Source organism: Chiloscyllium punctatum, chromosome 22, assembly GCF_047496795.1.
Source record: "Chiloscyllium punctatum isolate Juve2018m chromosome 22, sChiPun1.3, whole genome shotgun sequence".
Classification (NCBI taxonomy): domain Eukaryota; kingdom Metazoa; phylum Chordata; class Chondrichthyes; order Orectolobiformes; family Hemiscylliidae; genus Chiloscyllium; species Chiloscyllium punctatum.
In genome coordinates this window covers 59,975,467-59,983,722 of record NC_092760.1, presented here as the reverse complement: position 1 = coordinate 59,983,722, position 8,256 = coordinate 59,975,467, and positions in this window count along the sequence as shown.

Sequence of the window (8,256 nt, the reverse complement as noted above, 5' to 3'; positions counted from 1 at the left end):
TCTGAAGAAGGGTCACTGGACCCAAAATTCTAACTCTGCTTTCTCTCGGCAGGTCTGGTAGCATCTGTAGAGAGAAAGCAGAGTTAGCATTTTGGGTCCCGAGTTCTTTAGAACTCTCCTGAGTTTTTCCAGCATAATAGAATAAACTCCAGCTTCAATAACACTCAGGACGATTGACAACATTCAGGAGAAAGCATCACTCACTCAACATCCCCTTTCATTGCCTGAAACATTTATTCTCTATATCCAGTGCACAGCTGTAATAGTGTTTACCATCTAGAGGTTACAAGACAGTAAATCACCACTACTCCACTGCAACCACCTTCTAAACCTGCAACCTCCATCACCTCCAAGAACAAGGGCAGCACTTACATTGCACTGCAACATCACTATAACAGGTTCCCCACTGAGTTATACACTTTGCTGAATCATAATCCTGCTACTCCTTTTCTAGCAACATTGTTGCTAAACCTGTATCTCACAGGCAGAGCATTGAAGGGTACAGCTCTCCAGTATTTCTCAAGAGTACTTACTGATGGACAATAAATGATAGCCTTAGCAGTAATACTTTTTCTCAGGAATGAATAAAACAATACTTCCCAGCTGTATCTCAGTCGTTAGCACCCTGAGTTAGAAGATGTGGTTTTCAGTCCCACTCAAGGGCTTGGTTGATTGACTGCCTGATTTGATTTATTGTCAAGCGTACCTAAGTACAGTGAAAAGCTTTGGTTATGAGCAGTACAGGCAGATTATAGTAAGCAAGGATGTAGGGTTTTCCAGCAACACATTTTTAAGCTCTGATCTCCAGCATCTGCAGTCCTCACTTTCTCCTGAAAAAAAACTTGGACAGCGTAAGGCATACAGGTTACACTGTGCACTAGGCAAGATCACATTAACGATCAGCATTGTTTGAAGTTAGAGCGTCCATTCATCAGTCTAATAGCAGCAGGGAAGAAGCTGTTCTTGAACCTGTTGGTTCGTGTGTTCAGGCTTCTGTATCTTCTCCCTGATGAAAGAGGTTGTAGGAGAGCATTTCTGGGAGGAAGGGGTCTTTGATGATGTTGGCAGCCTTTCCGTGGCAAAGAGACATTTAAAGGTGGTCCATGGATGGAAGGTTGGCTTCTGTGATGGTCTGGGCTGTAGTTCTTCTGTAGTTCCTTTCGGTCCTGGGCAGAGTAGTTGCTGTACCAAGCTGTTGTGCGCCTGGGTAGTATGCTTTCAACGGTGTATCCGTAAAAAGTGGTGAGGGTTCTTATGGACATGCCGAATTTCTTGAGCCACCTGAGGAAGAAGAGGCGTAGATGTGCCTTCTTGACCATTGTATCTACATGGGAAGTCCAGGACAGGTTATTGGTTCTGGTCACTCCTGGAGCTTGACGCTCTCCACCTTCTCAGCCTCTGCCCTGTTGATGTAGATGAGGAGGTGCGTTCTCCTCCTTTCTTGCTGAAGTCAATGATCGGTACTTTTGTTTTGCCAACACTGAGAGAGAGGTTGTTATCAGTGCACCACGTCATCAAGCCCTCTCTCTTTCCTGTATTCTGTCTTGTTGTGTTAGGTTCTTTTTCTTGAGGTTCTTACACACTTGGTGCAACTGCAATATACCAACTTCTGTGAACAACCAAAAGTTTATTAAGCAAGTACAAGCTTTGGAAGAACTCTTGACACTCTTTGCAATGCTTGCGGAGCCATGTCAAGAGATCTCTCTGAACAAAGGAACCAGTTCTTCCTTAATACAAAATATTTACATCACAGTCAGAAATGGCCACAAAACAACTTTTAGCCACCCCCCCACTGTCACATGCCACTCCAGACATAATGCAGTGACTTGATCATTTCCAGAAACAATGTAATGTAAATCATCTCTTAATGGCAAGATCTGTTGTAAATTGTTTTTTAACTACAGGATGTGGTAAGAATTTTAATTGCAATGTTCTTATTGATTTTAAATAGAAGATGATAATGTAATTTTTTTTTACTCTGGACAAGAGGAGATGATAATGTAAATTCTTTTACTGAATAATAGGAGATGATAATACAAATTCTTTTCCTCCGAAGAATGGGAGCTAATAATGTAAATTATTTTACATTGTACCAGCAAGCTAAAGAAACATACCACCCTACCCTCGGGATATCCAATTTCTTGCAAGTCAGCAGAGCAAATTAACCCCTTAATATCTCAGTTGTTTTTTGATATCCGTCTTACCATGGTGGTGTCATCAGCGAATTTGTAGATGGCATTTGTTTGGAATTTGGCAACATAGTCATGGGTATGCAGGAAGTACAGTAGGGGCTGAGAACACAGCCTTGGAGTGCTCCAGTGTTGAGTGTTATCATGGAAGGTGTGCAGTTGTCTATCTTCACTGACTGTGGTCTTTGAGTCAGGAAGTGGAGATCCAGTTGCAGAGGGCCGAACAAGACCTTAAGTAAAACAATCTAGGATACACTCCAGTGAAGTACTGAGGGACCACTGCACTGTTGGAGGGTTAGTGCTGAGGCAACACTGCACTGTTGGAGGGTCAGTGCTGAGGAAACACTGCACTGTTGGAGGGTCAGTGCTGAGGGAACACTGCACTGTTGGAGGGTTAGTGCTGAGACAACACTGCACTGTTGGAGGGTCAGTGCTGAGGCAACACTGCATTGTTGGAGGGTCAGTGCTGAGGAAACACTGCACTGTTGGAGGGTCAGTGCTGAGGAAACACTGCACTGTTGGAGGGTCAGTGCTGAGGAAACACTGCACTGTTGGAGGGTCAGTGCTGAGGGAACACTGCACTGTTGGAGGGTCAGTGCTGAGGCAACACTGCACTGTTGGAGAGTCAGTGCTGAGGAAACACTGCACTGTTTGAGGGTCAGTGCTGAGGCAACACTGCACTGTTGGAGGGTCAGCGCTGAGGCAACACTGCACTGTTGGATGGTCAGTGCTGAGGAAACACTGCGCTGTTGGAGGGTCAGTAATGAAGGAATACTGCATTGATGGAAAGGCAGCAGTGAGTGAACATTAATGTTTGAGATTCAATCTTGAAGGGTCACTATACTGTTGGAGGGTCAATGCTGAGTGAACACAACATTGTTGGAGGGTCAGTACTAATGGAGTACTGCACAATTAGAGGATCAATACCTAGGAAACACTGAACTATTGAAGGGTCAGTACAATGAAACACTGCATTTTTGGAGGTTCAGTACTTTGGGAGTCCTGCACTGTTGGAGGGTCAGGACTGTGGGAGTGCTGCATTGTTGGAGCATCAGTACTGTTGGAGTTCTGCACTTTTGGAGGATCAGTACTGAGGGACCGATGGAGTGAAAGCTGCACAGAACTGAAGGAGTGCTGCATTATTGGAAGATCAGTACTATCAGAGAGCTGCATTATTGGAGGATCAGTACTATCAGAGTGCTGCATTATTGGAGGATCAGTACTATAGGAGTGCTGCTTTGTTGGAAGGGCTGTACTAAGGGAGCACTGCACTGTAAGATGTGCAATACTGAGGGTGCGTTGCACTCTTGATAGGGCAAAATGGAGGGAATTTTACACTGTTGAAGCAGCTATCTTTCATTGAATCATGAAACTGAGGCCTTCTCTGGAGAATACAAAAGCTTCCATGGCACTATCTTAAAGAGCCAGCATATACCCCCAGTATCCTGGTTAGTATTTGTTACTCAATCAACACCAGTAAATTATCTGGTCATTATCACATTGCTGTTTGTGGGATCTTACTGGTTAAAAAATAGCTGCTGCATTTCCCGTGTTGTAACAGTGGCTGCAAAGTTCTTTGAGACATCCAATGGTGTGGAAAGGAGCTACTGAATTGCAGTGTTTGTTCTCTGTTTTACAGAGACCCTGCATTCTATTTATTTTCTCACCGTCACTTGGAATCAATGCTGTATGTTCTACATTACATAACAACAGAAAACACCAAAAGTGAAAGAAATAGATTTTCCACTGCAGCAGATGAACAGAAATTACTTCCATTTTCCCTGTCATTTGTACTTTAAGAATGATAAAAAAAGAATGTTGAAGAATGCTGCAGTTACCTCAGAAAAGGAGAACTAACAGAAGTTTCAGGTCACTGTAGGAATTCCCTTCCACACAAAGCCAGTGGTAGCGCTGAGTGTCAGAACTTAATGCTAGAACCCAGTGTCATCTTGTAATATCAATGTCCAGTGCCGGTACCCAGTTGTGGTGAACAGTGTCAATACCTGAGTCAGTGTCCACGATCAGCGTCCTGGGCCAGTGCCTAGTACCCAGTGTCGACATCAATAATCTTCAATAAAGGTTGTGTTGGTTACTAACGATAGCACTGAACCTAGAATTTTCAGTGTGAACAAGGACTCTACTTTCAGACAAACATTGGGTGGAACTGATTGAAAACCAGGACTCTAACCAGCTGCCTGCCTCATTCCTGTGAGGTCGGGAAGGCTAATATCAACCCTTTGGGTGGGATCTAATAATCTGAGAGCAGATAGTTTAGAGCCAGTTGCTGCGACTGGGTACCTGTGCACTGAAGCAAGATCCTCTGGTCAGAACCCCAGGATCAATAAAAGTGCATTACGCATTCTAACTACTGCTTTGTCTTCATGTCCTATATTCAATGGCATCAGATGTTCTCCAGTGCATAAAGAATGGTGTTGTTGTTCTGTGCATAATGTAACAAGAAACCTTCTTCATTCTACCCTGGCTTCTCTCTGTCAATTTTTGCTAACACAACATCACCTAATGCTAAATGTTCCATTGTGTACCTCTATAAATATGATTTTACAATCAGATAAAGAATCTGCTGCTGGTTTCAGTCCATCATAGACAAATAAATAATCAAGGTTTTTTTCAATGTATAATTTCAATTACATCACACTGTAAACTTTTGCTATAAATTCTGTAGGCAGAAGTGAGGACTGCAGATGCTGGAAACCAGAGTCTAGATTCGAGTGGTGCTGCAAAAGCACAGCAGGTCAGGCAGCATCGGAGGAGCAGGAAAATCAACGTTTTGGTCAAAAGCCCTTCATCAGGAATGGAGGCCTTTCCAAAAATACCCTGAGTGTTTGTTAAGTCTCTCATCTGTTAGAATGGCCATGTTGAGTTTCACACTGTAAACTTTTGCTATAAATTCTGTGTCTTACAATATTATTCTCCACAACCACCTGATGAAGGAGCAGCGCTCCAAAAGCTAGTGCTTCTGAATAAACCTGTTGGACTATAACCTGGTGTTTTGTGATTTTTAACTTTGGCTTTTTCGCAGGTAACTAGGACAGAGTTTGAGGGTAATGCACTTGCTGATATCCAGCATCTGCAGTCCTCACCTTCTCCCAGAGATTAAAGGATGTCAGGTTTCAAGGACAAGTGGAAAGTTAGATCCATAAGTACTGAGCGCAGAAGGTAATGGTTGAATGGTATAACTAGAAGGCTGTCTTTGGAGGGGTCTTGCAGTAATGGGTCCCCTGGTTATTTTTGAGGTATGTGTATATAATATATATTATGTATCTCAATGACTTAGCTTTAAATGTAAAAGTCTAATTAAGGCATTTGCAAATGATAGGAAAATTGGCTGCATGGAAGAAAACTTTTAATTACAGGAAGAAATCATGGGTTTGTAAGGTTGACAGAAAAGTGGCAAATGAAATTCAGTCTGGAGGATTAAGAGGTCATGCATTTGGAGAGGACAAACAAGGCAAAAGAACACCAAATAAATAAGAGGTATCGAGGAATCTTGGAGAGCATATCCGCAGAGCCCTGAAAGTAGCAGGACTGGTAAGTAAGATAGTTAAGAAGGCATGTGAAATACTTTCCTTTGTGAGCTTAGACTGTCATACAGTGTGTGATTTATATATGTTTTAAATTATTTATTTTGACATTTGGATTTTGAACTAGCTGCATGTGGGATTTGGTCTCTGTGTATGAGGGGGATTAATGATGTTTTTTGTAAACTGTTGTGGCCAATGCCCTGCACCTTCCTTCCTTACCTGCCTCAATATGTACGGGGATGTTACATTTGGATCCAGGTGACTTATAGACTTAAAATAGAGCCAACCTTTTAATGTCTCCCCATAGTAATTTTTAACAGAACCTGAACAAGCTTCCTTAGGGGCGGCATGGTGGCTCAGTGGTTAGCACTGCTGCCTCACAGCACCAGGGACCTGAGTTCAAATCCTGCCTCGGGCGACTGTATGGAGTTTGCACATTCTCCCCGTGTCTGCATGGGTTTCCTCCGGTTGCTCCAGTTTCCTCCCATATCCAAAGATGTGCAGGTCAGGTGAATTGGCCATGCTAAATTGCCCGTAGTGTTAGGTGCATTAGTCAGGGGAGTAGGGGAATGGGTCTGGATGGATTTCTCTTTGGAGGGTCAGTGTGGACTTGTTGGGCCGAAGACCTGTTTCCATACTGTAGGGAATTGAATTGAATCAAATCTTTGTTATGAATTTGGTACCATCTCTTCCTTGGCAAAACAAGATGCAAAATCATTATCTAAATGACTGTGCCAAAAAGTTCATTCAAAATATTCCCAAAATATCCTAGGCTTCAGTTAAACTCTGAGAACCTGTCCAAGCCGAGATTGGCTTGGCCCTGATGTTTATTGAAGTGTGGTATTGGAGTGGGAGGGAGGAAACTCCTCTATGTTTAAAGGATTATTTCCTTATTTTCCAGCCTTACTGACAAGCAGCCTGTCAAGTAGGAAAGGCTGCTATAAGGTTCAGTGAAGGTGGAACATAGCATTACCTCCAAACACCAGTACACAGGGGCAGCAGTGTACACCATGCATTGGATGCACAGCAACCTCCTTTGACATCACCGTCCAAACCTACAATGGCAAGTACAATGTCATTGCTACAGCTCGTTGTACTATAACGTGCATTTTGTCAGTGCGAATTGGCTGTAACACGATTGATAAATCGTGGACATTGTTTGGATAACACAAACTTTCTACTGTATGGGTAAAGCGATTTTCTATTAGTGATCTTCTACAGCGCGATTTTCTATAGCGGTTTTCTATAGCGCGATGTTGCAGAGGAACACAACTGTTGCGCTGAAATATCCAAGGATAAACGTCCATTCAGAAGGATGAGCAGATGGTAAGAAGGGCCTTGTAAGTAAAAATGAAAATAAATCAATAACAAGAAGTGGTGTAGAGTCAGAAGGTGTAGAATCTGTGTGTGTAGAGCTCAAGAACCGCAAAAGGAAAAAGACCCTGATGGGAGTTATGTACGGGCTTCCTTGCTGCACTCAGAGTGCAGCACAAGAGGTTGCAGCTCAAAAGATTGCTAAATAAGATAAGCGCCCATGGTGTTATGGCAAGGAGACATGGAGAAAGATTTGGCTGACTGGCAGGAGACAGAGAGTGGGAATACATGGGTCTTTTTCAGGATGGCAGCTGGTGACAAGTAGAGTTCCACAGAGATCCGTGTTGGGACGGCAACTATTCAGGTTATACAATAACGATCTGGACAAAGGAATTAGGGACATTGTTATTAAGTTTAAAAATAACACAAAAATAGGTGGAGGGACAAGTAGTATTGAGGAAGTAGGGAGGCTACAGAAGCACTTGAGCAGGCTAGGATTGGGGAAGGAAGAGGGCAAAGGAGTTCTAATTGGAATAGTCGGAGGTTACCCACTTTTGTAGGAAAAGCAGAGGCATAGACTATTTTATAAATATGGAAAGGCTTTGGAAATATGGAGCACAACGGGACTTGGGAGTCCTAGTTCAGGATTTCCTTAAGGTTAACTTGAAGGTTCAATTGGCAGTAAGGACTGCAAATGCAATGTTCACATTCATTTCAAGAGGGCTAGAACGCAAGAGCAGAGATGTACTGCTGAGGCTGTGTTAGTCTCTGGTCAGACTGCATTTGGAATATAGTGAGCAGTTCTGGGCCTCATTTCTAAGGAAGGGTGTGCTGGCCACGGAGGGTGTCCAGAGGAGGTTTACAGGAATGATTCTGGGGTTGAAGGGTTTGTCCTATGAGGAGCAGATGAGGACACGGTGTCTGTACTCGATGGAGTTTGGAAAAGTGGCAGTGAATCTCATTTAACTTTACAGGAGACTGAGAGGCCTACATACAGGGGATGAAAGTGAGGACTGCAGATGCTGGAGCTCATAGTCGAGAGTATGGTGCTGTGAAAGCACAGCAGGTCAGGCAGCTTTCGCGAAACAGGAGAATCGACATTTTGGACATAAGCCTTTCATCAGGAATGAAGCTTGTGAGTCAGACTTACAGATAAATGGGAGAGGGGGGATGGGATTGGAGGGAAGGTAGCTGAGAAAGCGACAGGTGGA